This window comes from Salmo trutta, chromosome 24, assembly GCF_901001165.1.
Source record: "Salmo trutta chromosome 24, fSalTru1.1, whole genome shotgun sequence".
In the NCBI taxonomy this organism is placed as follows: domain Eukaryota; kingdom Metazoa; phylum Chordata; class Actinopteri; order Salmoniformes; family Salmonidae; genus Salmo; species Salmo trutta.
This window is the reverse complement of record NC_042980.1, coordinates 49,453,415-49,468,764: the sequence shown is the minus strand read 5'-3', so window position 1 is coordinate 49,468,764 and position 15,350 is coordinate 49,453,415. Positions and strand designations below refer to the sequence as shown.

At 42.8% G+C, this 15,350-nt stretch overlaps 1 protein-coding gene across 2 annotated transcripts in view; it reads left to right on the top strand.

Annotated features, from left to right (window-relative positions):
- The window catches only part of LOC115161451 (unconventional myosin-X), a 282,041-nt gene that overhangs the window by 36,914 nt on the left and 229,777 nt on the right, over positions 1-15,350 (top strand). The gene's annotated exons all lie outside the window — the stretch shown is intronic.

Genomic DNA, 15,350 nt, shown 5'->3' with positions numbered 1-15,350 from the left:
GAATCCAACTATTCCAGTCAGTTTAGCCAATATTTTATACTCTCATATTTGGTCACTTGTGGTCTTTTCCAGGGATTGGAACTGGTACAGAGAACAGAACAGAAAACCCGAAAGAGAACAACATTTTTCGAGGAACAGAATCAGAACCGGAAACGAAAGTGATCTATACTGTTTCCGGAACAGAAGCGTTATCTTTTACGTTACGGACATTTTATTTAAGTCCAACAAAAAAAAAACACAACAAATCGTCTATGCAAAGCCCTCACTCAGTCACTCAGAAACTCATTTCATTGTCTGCCTGGTGGCTGGGCATATTTTCCAGTGTGTGTGCATGTGTAGCGCCCCGAAGCAGAGCCTGTAGCCTATTGACATTACAAGCGTGATTCAGAAATGAGGGAGAGATTTTTAATTCATTTGTTCAATGCTAGTTAACCCTGTCAGTTCTGAGACTCCAGCAAAAAAAATATTTTTTTTTTCATTTATCTGACTTTCATTTATCTGCATGTCCTGCCATTACATTTAGCCTTACAATTAAGTGTTCTTCCATTTTCTTACAGGACAACCAGGTCTACAATTTGACATAACAGTTGCATTCATGAGTTTTATTGACAAATGTCAATAAAAAAAAAAAGCGAAAACTGATCAAAATGAATTTATATGAATGCTGTAAGTACAGAAATTGTTTGCTCAGTGGGAAATGAATATCCAAATAATCAGTGATAACTGTGGAGTTTGGAGTTTTTGTATTAACTTGAAATTACAGTATTATAGACATTCTGTCCTGGGATTTCCTATGGTTTTCTATGTAGAAGAACCCCTTGCAGTATTATAGACACTATGTCCTGGGATTTACTATGGTCTATGTAGAATAACCCCTTACAGTATTATAGACACTATGTCCTGGGATTTACTATGTAGAAGAACCCCTTGCAGTATTATAGACACTATGACCTGGGATTTACTATGGTCTTCTATGTAGAAGAACCCCTTACAGTATTATAGACACTATGACCTGGGATTTACTATGGTCTTCTATGTAGAAGAACCCCTTGCAGTATTATAGACACTATGACCTGGGATTTACTATGTAGAATAACCCCTTACAGTATTATAGACACTATGACCTGGGATTTACTATGGTCTATGTAGAATAACCCCTTACAGTATTATAGACACTATGACCTGGGATTTACTATGGTCTATGTAGAATAACCCCTTACAGTATTATAGACACTATGACCTGGATTTTGGTATTTTATAAAAAAAAATGTATTTCACCTTTATTTAACCAGGTAGGCCAGTTGAGAACAAGTTTTCATTTACAACTGCGACCTGGCCAAGATAAAGCAAAGCAGTTCGACAACATACAACAACACAGAGTTACACATGGAATCAACAAAACATACAGTCAATAATACAGTAGAACAAAAGAAAACAAAAAGTCTATATACAGTGAGTGCAAATGAGGTAAGTTAAGGCAATAAATAGGCCATGGTGGCGAAGTAATTACAATATAGCAATTAAACACTGGAATGGTAGATGTGCAGATGATGATGTTCAAGTAGAAATACTGGGGTGCAAAGGAGCAAAAATAAATAACAATATGGTGATGAGGTAGTTGGATGGTCTATTTACAGATGAGCTGTGTACAGGTGCAGTGATCTGTGAGCTGCTCTGACAGCTGGTGCTTAAAGCTAGTGAGGGAGATATGAGTCTCCAGCTTCAGAGATTTTTGTAGTTCGTTCCAGTCATTGGCAGCAGAGAACTGGAAGGAGAGACGGCCAAAGGAGGAATTAGCAGAGAAGCGGAGGTGTAGCGAATAGCGGAGCTGAAGCGGAGCGAGTAGCGGAGCGAGTAACGGAGGTGTAGCGGAGCGGAGCTGAGGCTGTAGCGAGTAGTGTAGCGGAGTGAGTAGTGTAGCGGAGGTGTAGCGGAGGTGTAGCAGAGGTGTAGCAGAGGTGTAGTGAGTAGCGGAGTGAGTAGCGGAGTGTGCCCAGTTTGACTGGAGCGAGATTCCCAAAGGCTGGAGTGTCATCCTTCTCGCCCTCCAATTTCTCTCCGGTAGCTTTCTATTCATGAGCTCAGGGCATGCCCGGCCCAGCATGCATCTGTAGTCTACTTGCGTGCTGCTATAGCCCCTTGCTTTAGCTACTGTCATGGAGTTCGCTAAATATTTTCATAAAGAAACTGATAAAACACACAGGTGCTAAATCAAAGTGACTTACAAAAGATGAGGAGGACCAAGAGCAAGAGAGGGAGTGTGGTGATGTAGTGTCCACAACTAAAGAATTATTGTGTGATCTGAAAAGACACTTATCCCCAAAGCATGATGGTGTACTTACTACGTGCACGTGCTAAAAGAAAGGAACGAGGTGGGTAGATAACTGTGTCATTGTAGCAAAGTATTTATAAACAAAAAATCTGATCTCTTAAAAGTTTTGTTAATTTTTTATCTAGGCCTGGCATATTACCACGTTCAAGGAGCTTTACGTTTAGACTGGGTTATTCTGCCTAAAAACCTTTCGGCCTACCTATAGAAAAATTAAAAAACAACTCTGCATCTCTGCCCAGCCTGGATAGAGTGGCCAAAAGGGTGTTTCGCATCCTCAGTGGCTCAGCAAGTGTAGACAGGATCTTCTCATTTACATTTACGTCATTTAGCAGACGCTCTTATCCAGAGCGATTTACAAATTGGTGCATTCACCTTATGATATCCAGTGGAACAACCACTTTACAATAGTACATCTATATCTTTTAGGGGGGGGGGGGGGGTTAGAAGGATTACTTTATCCTATCCCAGGTATTCCTTAAAGAGGTAGGGTTTCAGGTGTCTCCGGAAGGTGGTGATTGACTCCGCTGTCCTGGCGTCGTGAGGGAGCTTGTTCCACCATTGGGGTGCCAGAGCAGCGAACAGTTTTGACTGGGCTGAGCGGGAACTGTGCTTCCTCAGAGGTAGGGAGGCCAGCAGTCTCTCCAGGGACCAACACATGAGCCTGAAGCCACAGACTGGCCAAATTCCTGTTTCTAAAAATGAATTCTAAAAATGAATTCAAAGGCAATGATTTAATACAATAAAGTGTTGTTTAAATGCTGAGTGCTGTCACGACCAAGGTGCAGCGTGAATATCGTTCCACATCTTTTATTAGAATGTGAAACTTTTCAAGACAAAACAATAAACTATAAACAAAAACACAAACCGTGACGACAGAGGTGCAACATGCACTAACTCAAAAATAATCTCCCACAAATACAAGTGGGAAAAACAACTACTTCAATATGATCCCCAATTAGAGACAACGATGACCAGCTGCCTCTAATTGGGAATCATACAAAAACCCCAACATAGAAAAAAATAAACTAGAACACAACATAGAAAAAATAAACTAGGTAAAACTCCCCAGTCACGCCCTGACCTACTCTACCATAGAAAATAAGAGCACTCTATGGTCATGACGTGACAAGTGCTTTATGCTTCACAATGTATTTTTTTATCGGCTATAGCCTTGAAATCATTGAGATAATCTTCTTAGGCTTCCGGTCTGGCTCCTGACCTATTCAGAGTGTTAATATGCTGTTTAATATGACATGTCACGTATTCAGTGTTTATATGCTGTTTAATATGACATGTATCCTATTCAGTGTTAATATGCTGTTTAATATGACATGTAGCCTATTCAGAGTGTTAATATGCTGTTTAATATGCCATGTAGTCTATTCAGAGTGTTAATATGCTGTTTAATAGGACGTGTAGCCTATTCAGAGTGTTAATATGCTGTTTAATATGACATGTATCCTATTCAGTGTTAATATGCTGTTTAATATGACATGTATCCTATTCAGAGTGTTAATATGCTGTTTAATATGACATGTAGCCTATTCAGAGTGTTAATATGACATGTAGCCTATTCAGAGTGTCTTCAAGATAAAAACCTCATTTATTTTTACTATGTTTCATAAGGTGCAGGTAGACTATACCTCAATAGCTGTGGAATTTATTGTCAACTACAACTACAAATGATCCAACTTTTAAATGTAAAACACCACTTTAGGAACCTGATGCTAATCAGTAGCGGTGAGTGGGTAAAATCACCGGGGAAGCCAAGCCTCTTTAAAAGCCATATTACAACCTACAGTGTATTATGATAATTGCGTTGTTTGCTCTATAACCCATTCGTTCATACGCCACCATGATATACAATAAGACCGTAACAACGAAGAGACCAACAGTCTGCCGGAATAAATTCAGCTACACATACATTTGTTTCGTCACAAAACCTGGAGAGCAACATCCGTCTAGTGAAGTACACAAAGCCAATATTGCTTATAACAAACAGTTATATGACCTGAAGAATGGTCAAGTTAATGTTTTTCACAGTTTGCTAAACAATTTAGTTACACCAGGACAACCCACAGTGGAGCTCTGCTAAACTCTGATTGGCTAATTATTTTATAATTGTTTTTATCAAGGTAAGCTAAACGCGTGCTGGTATCAATCAATCAAATGCTACTGAGGGCAACATGTCATACTCTTTTTGTCCAGACAGCATCAGATACATGGGTTACACATTCGGAGACAGAGGGGGCGCTGTTTCCCTCACTCTGATGATTTCTCCGGTGAGATTCAGCCACTTGCAAATTGACAGAAAAGTATGAAAACACACTGTGTTACACAGAGAGACAAAATCTACATTATTTTAATCAAGGTTTTATTGGTCAAGTATTTGGGGAAGCCTGGCTTCCCTTGGCGTCGTTGAATACACACCACCGATGCTAAGGTGCCAGACGTCAACAGAGACATTAACGTCGGGTTGAGCAGGTTATGTATTTTACACATATATTTTACAAATATACTATATCTACATACCTTTTATTTATTTATATATATTTGAGAAATACATTTTATTGAAATATATTCCGCTCATGACTCGCCTGCTGTCAAAACGCTTTCCGCTGTGCAAAATGGTTGTGTTGATAATATGTCAGTAGTCTCTTGTTATAGTAGTAGAATCTCATTTTATCTCAATGGTTACAATGTACTCTCTGTCTCTCTTCAATCCATCCTCTTTATCCGATACGCTGATGTAGTTAGTGCCTAAAGAGCAGGACTTACAGGACTTAGACGGTGGTGGTGGTGGGGGGGGGGGTTATAAACACCAGTCTGGCTCTGTAATTTGGAGTTACATAATAACAGCTGATCTTCTTACATCTACAGAATAACTAAACCAGTCGGTCTGTAATTCTCCTCTAGCTTATGTTCCAAATGGCACCCTATTCCCTATATAGTGCACTGCTGAGCACCCTATTCCCTATATAGTGCACTGCTGAGCACCCTATTCCCTATATAGTGCACTGCTGAGCACCCTATTCCCTATATAGTACACTACTTAGCACCCTATTCCCTATATAGTGCACTGCTGAGCACCCTATTCCCTATATAGTGCACTGCTGAGCACCCTATTCCCTATATAGTACACTACTTAGCACCCTATTCCCTATATAGTACACTACTTAGCACCCTATTCCCTATATAGTGCACTACTTAGCACCCTATTCCCTATATAGTGCACTACTTAGCACTCTATTCCCTATATAGTGCACTACTTTTGACCACTATATAGGGAATAAGGTGTAATTTGGGACGCAGGACTCTGCTCCATCAGACCAAACCACGTGCTGCAGTTTTCTTTTCTCAACCCACACTGGTACCAGGCACGCTAACGATACAGTACCAGGCACGCTAACGATAACAGCACACCCTTACAGGGGCACAGCACGTATGAACAGTAGCCTATGCTAAAAGGGTTCAATTTCATTTAACCTGGATTTATTAAGAGGGAAGTTCCATTGAGGTCAGAATTAGTCTTTCTTTCCCCAATGGAGACCTGGAGAATGAAATAACATATTTAGGCCTACAGTGTGTTTCCTTATGTAGTCTAGCCATAACATTGTAATGTCTGGCTAACTGGTCAATATGGTTGTTTCATCTTAATGATTGTCTGCTGTTTAAATCAAAACAAATCAAATGTATTTATATAGCCCTTCTTACATCAGCTGATATCTCAAAGTGCTGTACAGAAACTCAGCCTAAAACCCCCAAACAGCAAGCAATGCAGGTGTAGACGCACGGTGGCTAGGAAAAACTCCCTAGAAAGGCCAAAACCTAGGAAGAAACCTAGAGAGGAACCAGGCTATGAGGGGTGGCCAGTCCTCTTCTGGCTGTGCCGGGTGGAGATTATAACAGAACATGGCCAAGATGTTCAAATGTTCATAAATGACCAGCAGGGTCAGATAATAATAATCATAGTAATAATCACAGGTCAGCACCTCAGGAGTAAATGTCAGTTGGCTTTTCATAGCCAATCATTGAGAGTATATCTACTGCTCCTGCTGTCTCTAGAGAGTTGAAAACAGCAGGTCTGGGACAGGTAGCACGTCCGGTGAACAGGTCAGGGTTCCATAGCCGCAGGCAGAACAGTTGAAACTGGAGCAGCAGCACGGCCAGGTGGACTGGGGACAGCAAGGAGTCATCATGCCAGGTAGTCCTGAGGCATGGTCCTTTGGGCTCAGGTCCCCCGAGAGAGAGAAAGAAAGAAAGAAAGAGAGAATTAGAGAGAGCATACTTAAATTCACACAGGACACTGGAGAAATACTCCAGATATAACAGACTGACCCTAGCCCCCCGACACATAAACTACTGCAGCATAAATACTGGAGGCTGAGACAGGATGGGTCAGGAGACACTGTGGCCCCATCCGATTATACCCCCGGACAGGGCCAAACAGGCACGATACAACCTCACCCACTTTGCCAAAGCACAGCCCCCACACCACTAGAGGGATACCTTCAACCACCAACTTACCATCCTGAGACAAGGCCGAGTATAGCCCACAACGATCTCTGCCACGACACAAACCAAGGGGGGGGGGGGCGTCAACCCAGACAGGAAGACCACGTCAGTGACTCAACCCACTCAAGTGACGCACCCCTCCTAGGGATGGCATGGAAGAGCACCAGTAAGCCAGTGACTCGGCCCCTGTAATAGGGTTAGAGGCAGTGAATCCCAGTGGAGAGAGAGGGGAACCGGCCAGGCAGAGACAGCAAGGCCGGTTCGTTGCTCCAGTGCCTTTCTGTTCACCTTCACACTCCTGGGCCAGAATAGACTCAATCATAGGACCTACTGAAGAGATGAGTCTTCAATAAAGACTTAAAGGTTGAGACCGAGTCTGCCTCTCTCACATGGGTAGGAAGACCATTCCATAAAAATGGAGCTCTATAGGAGAAAGCCCTGCCTCCAGCCGTTTGCTTAGAAATTCTAGGGACATTTTAGGAGGTCTGCGTCTTGTGACCATAGCGTACGTGTAGGTATGTACGGCAGGACCAAATTGGAGAGATAGGTAGGAGCAAGCCCATGTAATGCTTTGTAGGTTAGCAGTAAAACCTTGAAATCAGCCCTTGCCTTAATAACAGGAAGCCAGTGTAGGGAGGCTAGCACTGGAGTAATATGATCAAATTTTTTGGTTCTAGTCAGGATTCTAGCAGCCGTATTTAGCACTAACTAAAGTTTATTTAGTGCTTTATCCGGGTAGCCGGAAAGTAGAGCATTGCAGTAGTCTAACCTAGAAGTAACAAAAGCATGGATTAATTTTTCTGCATCAATTTTGAACAGAAATATCTGATCTTTGCAAGGTTACGTAGATGGACAAAAGCTGTCCTTGAAACAATCTTGATATGTTCGTCAAAAGAGCGATCAGGGTCCAGAGTAACGCCGAGGTCCTTCACAGTTTTATTTGAGACGACTGTACAACCATCAAGATTAATTGTCAGATTCAACAGAAGATCTCTTTGTTTCTTGGGACCCAGAACAAGCATCTCTGTTTTGTCCGAGTTTAAAAGTAGAACGTTTGCAGCCATCCACTTCCTTATGTCTGAAACACAGGCTTCCAGCGAGGGCAATTTTGGGGCTTCACCATGTTTCATTGAAATGTACAGCTGTGTTTCATCCACATAGCAATGAAAGTTAACATTATGTTTTTGAATGACATCCCCAAGAGGTAAAATATATAGTGAAAACAATAGTGGTCCTAAAAGGGAACCTTGAGGAACACCGAAATTTACAGTTGATTTGTCAGAGGACAAACCATTCACAGAGACAAACTGATATCTTTCCGACAGATAAGATCTAAACCAGGCCAGAACTTGTCTGTGTAGTTCAATTTGGGTTTCTAATCTCTCCAAAAAAATGTGGTGATTGATGGTATCAAAAGCGGCCCTAAGGTCTAGGATCACAAGGACAGATGCAGAGCCTCGGTCTGACACCATTAAAAAGGTCATTTATCACCTTCACAAGTGCAGTCTCAGTGCTATGATGGGGTCTAAAACCAGACTGAAGCGTTTCGTATACATTGTTTGGCTTCAGGAAGGCAGTGAGTTGCTGCACAACAGCTTTTTCAAAACAATTTACATTTAAGAGGAATGGGAGATTCGATATAGTCCGATAGATTTTTTTAATATTTTCTGGGTCAAGGTTTGGCTTTTTCAAGAGAGGTTTTATTACTGCTACTTTTAGTGAGTTTGGTACACATCCGGTGGATAGAGAGACGTTTATTATGGTCAACATAGGAGGGCCAAACACAGGAAGCAGCTCTTTCAGTAGTTTAGTTGGAATAGGGTCCAGTATGCAGCTTGAAGGTTTAGAGACCATGATTATTTTCATCATTGTGTCAAGAGATATAGTACTAAAACACTTGATCCTAGCTCCTGACAGAGTTGTGCAGATTCAGGACAACAGAGCTTTGGAGGAATACGCAGATTTAAAGAGGAGTCCGTAATTTGCTTTTTAATGATCATGATCTTTTCCTCAAAGAAGTTCATGAATTTATCACTGCTGAAGTGAAAGCCATCCTCTCTTGTGGAATGCTGCTTTTCAGTTAGCTTTGCGACAGTATCAAAAAGAAATTTCGGATTGTTCTTATTTTCCTCAATTTAGTTGGAAAAATAGGATGATCGAGCAGCAGTGAGGGCTCTTCGATACTGCACGGTACTGTCTTTCCAAGCTAGTCGGAAGACTTCCAGTTTGGTGTGGCGCCATTTCCGTTCCAATTTTCTGGAAGCTTGCTTCAGAGCTCGGGTATTTTCTGTATACCAGGGAGCTAGTTTCTTATGACAAATGTTTTTTGTTTTTAGGGGTGCGACTGCATCTAGGGTATTGTGCAAGGTTAAATTGAGTTCCTCAGTTAGGTGGTTAACTGATTTTTGTCCTCTGACGTCCTTGGGTAGGCAGAGGGAGTCTGGAAGGGCATCAAGGAATCTTTGGGTTGTCTGAGAATTTACAGCACGACTTTTGATGCTCCTTGGTTGGGGTCCGAGCAGATTATTTGTTATGATTGCAAACGTAATAAAATGGTGGTCCGATAGTCCAGGATTATGAGGAAAAATATTAAGATCCACAACATTTATTCCATGGGACAAAACTAAGTCCAGACTAGGGTGGGTCTGTGGACTTTTCCATGTGAATATTAAAGTCACCAAAAATTAGAATATTATCTGCTATGACTACAAGATCCGATAGGAATTCAGGGAACTCAGTGAGGAACACTGCATATGGCCCAGGAGGCCTGTAAACAGTAGCTATAAAAAGTGAGTAAGTAGGCTGCATAGATTTCATGACGAGAAGCTCAAAAGACGAAAACGTATTTTTTTTTTTTGTAAATTTAAATTTGCTATCGTAAATGTTAGCAACACCTCCGCCTTTGCGGGATTAACGGGGGATATGGTCACTAGTGTAACCAGGAGGTGAGGCCTCGTTTAACACAGTAAATTCATCAGGCTTAAGCCATGTTTCAGTCAGGCCAATCACATCAAGATTATGATCAGTGATTAGTTCATTGACTGTAACTGCCTTGGAAGTGAGGGATCTAACATTAAGTAGCTATATTTTGAGATGTGAGGTCAGGTATACATTGTTTGTCCTCAGGACGGCAGTGAGTTGCTGCGCAACAGATTTTTCAAAACAATTTGAGAGGAATGGGAAATTCGATATAGGCAGATCGTTTTTTATATTTTCTCTTTCAAGGTTTGGCTTTTTCAAGAGAGGCTTTATTACTGCCACTTTTGGCGAGTTTGGTACACATCCTGTGGATAGAGAGCTGTTTATTAGGGAATAGGGTGCTAAGTAGTGCACTATATAGGGAATAGGGTGCTAAGTAGTGCACTATATAGGGAATAGGGTGCCATTTGGGACGCATCTGAAGTGTTATCTTCAGCCTCGTGTTTTTATGTTAACCTCTAGTTAAATCAGATCTGTGCCCTACATGCACAGAGATCTCCCAGTAGTGACCAGTTAGACTGCGTTGGACAGCAGCCTTTATTTCAGGCTCCTGACCAATTCTATTTTTTAATGCTGACCTCAACTGGTCTCCTCCATCATTTCCTGTGACCGAACATCAGAACACCACCAACCTCCATTTGGATGAAGATTTCTACTTCAACGTGTCGGCAGCTCTGGAAGTCCAGCTCACTCCGGACCTCTGAAAATCCATTACCTCATTTTTAACCAGCATGTCAAACTGTGCAACTAGAGGCGACAAAACTCTTGATCACCTTTACTCCACAGACAGAAATGCATACAACGCCTACAAACAGGAAGTACCAGTGACGTGCTCAATACGGAAGTGGTCAGATGAAGCAGATGCTAAGCTACAGGACTGTTTCGCTAGCACAGACTGGAATATGTTTCCGCGATTTATCTGATAACATTGAGAAGTTTACCACATCAGTCACCGGCTTCATTAATACAGTGATTCGACGACGTCTATAAATGCCTTCAATTCCTTCTTCGTGTGATCTCGCTCTCCGGGCCGCTGTGACCTTTAACCCCCTAGAATCAATCTAATTAACATAATAACAAATCCCCATCAAAATCCATCAGTTTAAGAAGGAGAGATTTTTTTGTTGTTGCATCTCAATCCACCACATCCACCGATGTTACACTTCCACATCTCTGGTGGCAGAGCGGTGTTTGTCAAACCATGAGACATCCCGAAAATCGGTCTTCTCGAACATTTTGACCTGCAAATTAATGTTACCCCATTGTGGAAAGCGGGGATTCCCGAAATATGAAGGTAGTTTTGTGCCTACACAAAAAAGGGGTTAAATATGTGTACCAAAATTGTTTTATTATATATATATATATATATATATATATATATATATATATATATATATATATATATATATATATATATATATAATAATAATATAATATAAACTCAGCAAAAAAAGAAACATCCCTTTTTCAGGACCCTGTCTTTCAAAGATAATTCATAAAAATCCAAATAACTTCACAGATCTTCATTGTAAAGGGTTTAAACACTGTTTCCCATGCTTGTTCAATGAACCATAAACAATTAATGAACATGCACCTGTGGAACGGTCGTTAAGGCACTAACAGCTTAGGCAATTAAGGTCACAGTTATGAAAACTTAGGACACTAAAGAGGCCTTTCTACTGACTCTGAAAATCACCAAAAGAAAGATGCCAAGGGTCCCTGCTCATCTGCATGAACATGCCTTAGGCATGCTGCAAGGAGGCATGAGGACTGCAGATGTGGCCAGGGCAATAAATTGCAATGTCCGTACTATGAGACGCCTAAGACAGCGCTACAGGGAGACAGGACGGACAGCTGATCGTCCTCGCAGTGGTAGACCATGTGTAACAACAACTGCACAGGATCGGTACATCCGTTCATCACACCTGCGGGACAGGTACAGGATGGCAACAACAACTGCCCGAGTTACACCAGGAACGCACAATCCCCCCATCAGTGCTCAGACTGTCCGCAATAGGCTGAGAGAGGCTGGACTGAGGGCTTGTAGGCCTGTTGTAAGGCAGGTCCTCACCAGACATCACCGGCAACAACGTCGCCTATGGGCACAAACCCACCGTCGCTGGACCAGACAGGACTGGCAAAAAGTGCTCTTCACTGACGAGTCGCGGTTTTGTCTCACCAGGGGTGATGGTCGGATTTGCGTTTATCGTTGAAGGAATGAACGTTACACCGACGCCTGTACTCTGGAGCGGGATCGATTTGGTGATGGAGGGTCCGTCATGGTCTGGGGCGGTGTGTCACAGCATCATCGGACTGAGCTTGTTGTCATTGCAGGCAATCTCAACGCTGTGCGTTACAGGGAAGACATCCTCCTCCCTCATCCTGCAGGCTCATCCTGACATGACCCTCCAGCATGACAATGCCACCAGCAATACTGCTCATTCTGTGCGTAATTTCCTGCAAGACAGGAATGTCAGTGTTCTGCCATGGCCGCGAAGAGCCCGAATCTCAATCCCATTGAGCACGTCTGGGACCTGTTGGATCGGAGGGTGAGGGCTAGGGCCATTCCCCCCAGAAATGTCCGGGAACTTGCAGGTGCCTTGGTGGAAGAGTGGAGTAACATCTCACAGCAAGAACTGGCAAATCTGGTGCAGTCCATGAGGAGGAGATGCACTGCAGTACTTAATGCAGCTGGTGGCCACACCAGATACTGACTGTTACTTTTGATTTTGACCCCCCCCCTTTGTTCAGGGACACATTATTCCATTTCTGTTAGTCACATGTCTGTGGAACTTGTTCAGTTTATGTCTCAGTTGTTGAATCTTGTTATGTTCATAGAAATATTTACACATGTTAAGTTTGCTGAAAATAAACGCAGTTGACAGTGAGAGGACATTTATTTTTTTGATGAGTTTATATACACTACCAGTCAAATGTTTGGACAAATACTCATTCAAGGGTTTTTCTTTATTTTTACTATTTTTTACATTGTAGAATAATAGTGAAGACATCAAAACTATGAAATAACACATATGGAATCATGTAGTAACCAAAAAAAGTATTAAACAAATCAAAATAAACCACACTTTGCCTTGATGACAGATTTACACGTAAGCATGTGACAAATACAATTTAATTTGATTTAGTCTGCTTCTAGACAATGGGACAGAGTATCATCATGTTTCTATATTAACCTTTAGTCTGCTTCTAGACAATGGGACAGAGGATTATCGTGTACCTTATCGTGTACCTCAGCCTTCCTCTCCCGGTCCCAGACACACACACACACACACACACACACACACACACACACACACAAACCCAGCCCTCTCCTAATGTACAGCCTCTACTCCTCCTCCAAGCCTCCTGTCCCTGGTGAGTTTCTGTAGCTACATTTAGCTGTGTTCCATTAAAGAGAAAAAAAACCTTGATCTTTTCTTAAATGGAAACAAGGTTTTTAGACCAGAGTGCTGCTGGCTGAATGATCCATCCATCGCTTTCTCTCTGTCTCTAATGGGGTGTGATGATCACAATGAAAAAAAACACAAAAGCACAAAGTAGATTTCTTCATCCCGCTCCTGCCCTCACCAGCGGCTTTTCATTCTGCACCCAGCACTCACCGGCTGGCTTTCTGTCCGACTCCTGCCTGCTATTACAAGAACTGGTCCCAAAACCAACTGCAGTCCCACAATGTTATTTTAGGTATGTGACGCAGCTCACTTGCCAGCCATGATCCCAGCCCTTTAGGCAACATCAAATGTGCAAAAACTTTGACTTTCAACGTGGCACCGACACAGTTCAGCAAATTTCTGCCCTGCTAGAGCTACCCCGGTGATCTTTAAGTGCTGGTATTGTGAAGTGTAAACGTCTAGGAGCAACAACGGCTCAGCCGCGAAGTGGTAGACAACACAAGCTCACAGAATGGGACCGCCGAGTGGTAGGCCCCACAAGCTCACAGAACGAGACCGCCAAGTGCTAAAGATCATCTGAAGTGTAAAAATCGTCTGTCCTCGGTTGCAACACTCGCTACCGAGTTCCAAACTGCCTCTGGAAGCAACGTCAGCACAAGAACTGTTCGTCGGGAGCTTCATGAAATGGGTTTCCATGGCAGAGCAGCTGCACACAAACCTAAGATCATCATGCACAAAGCCACATGTCGGCTGGAGTGGTGGAAAGCTTGTCGCCATTGGATTCTGGAGCAGTGGAAATGCGTTCTCTGGAGTGATGAATTCTGGGTTTGGCGGATGCCAGGAGAAAGCTACCTGCCCCAGTCCATAGTGCCAACTGTAAAGTTCGGTGGAGGAGGAATAATGGTCTGGGGCTTTCTTGGTTTGGGCTAGGCCCCTTAACTCTTCAGCATTCAATGACATTCTAGAGGAGAGGCAGGCTACTGAAGTTGAGTGTTGAGTATGAATAATGAGAAAAATATGTGCTTTTAATACATTAGGTAGGCTGAATGTTTCCAATAATCTGTGGGGACAAACAAAAATATTTTCATCCCAAAGTTGTCTTGTCTGACCGACAGCATGAGCAATACCGACCACGGGTGCAGCCCTCTAGTACAAACCACTGAAATAATAGGTATTATTTGCAGGCAATTTCCATGCATTTTATGGATTCTCAATGACCCATAATGATGAGTTGATCTCCTGAACTTACTTATCGTCCAGGGACAATGTGGCAATGACAAGACCCGCTGTCATTTACAGTAATACAGTAAATATTACTGTAAATTATATATAGTACAGTAGTACACCCAGTACTACACCCAGTACTACACCCAGCCCTGTCCTGTCCGGGTGATGACTCTGACTACACCCAGCCCTGTCCTGGTGATGACTCTGTCTACACCCAGCCCTGTCCTGGTGATGACTCTGACTACACCCAGCCTGTCCTGGTGATGACTCTGTCTACACCCAGCCCTGTCCTGGTGATGACTCTGTCTACACCCAGCCCTGTCCTGGTGATGACTGATTTTGACTCTGATTACACCCACAAATTAGTGCAGCAGCATATTGTTAATAGTACATGGGATTGATGTCTGAGAGGCATGCCCTTGGAACCTTGTGTAGAGGTAGGGAGGGTTGAGGTTAGGGTCTAGGGCCTAGGGTTTAGGGCCTAGGGTCTAGGGTTTAGGGCCTAGGGTCTAGGGTCTAGGGCCTAGGGTTTAGGGCCTAGGGTTTAGGGCCTAGGGTTTAGGGCCTAGGGTCTAGGGGTTTGTCCTAGGATTATTTATATTCTCCATTTTATGCCTTGTTGGACAAGTAACTCTCTCTCCACCTCACTACCCCACTAAACGCTGGTGCTAGGGTGATTCATACTGTTTGGCCAGGCTGGCATGAGAACCAGTCTGTGGTCAGCTAGTGGAGAGGACACATTATGCTGTAGACAGACAGTCCCTAGCGTGCTCCAACATCAACAGGAAGTGACTCGTGATTCCTGTTATTGCAGGTCTTCTCTCCTGACTTTCCAATCATCTATTCCTCCTATTGCGTCCTGCTACAGATCCCTGTCTCCTCAGTGT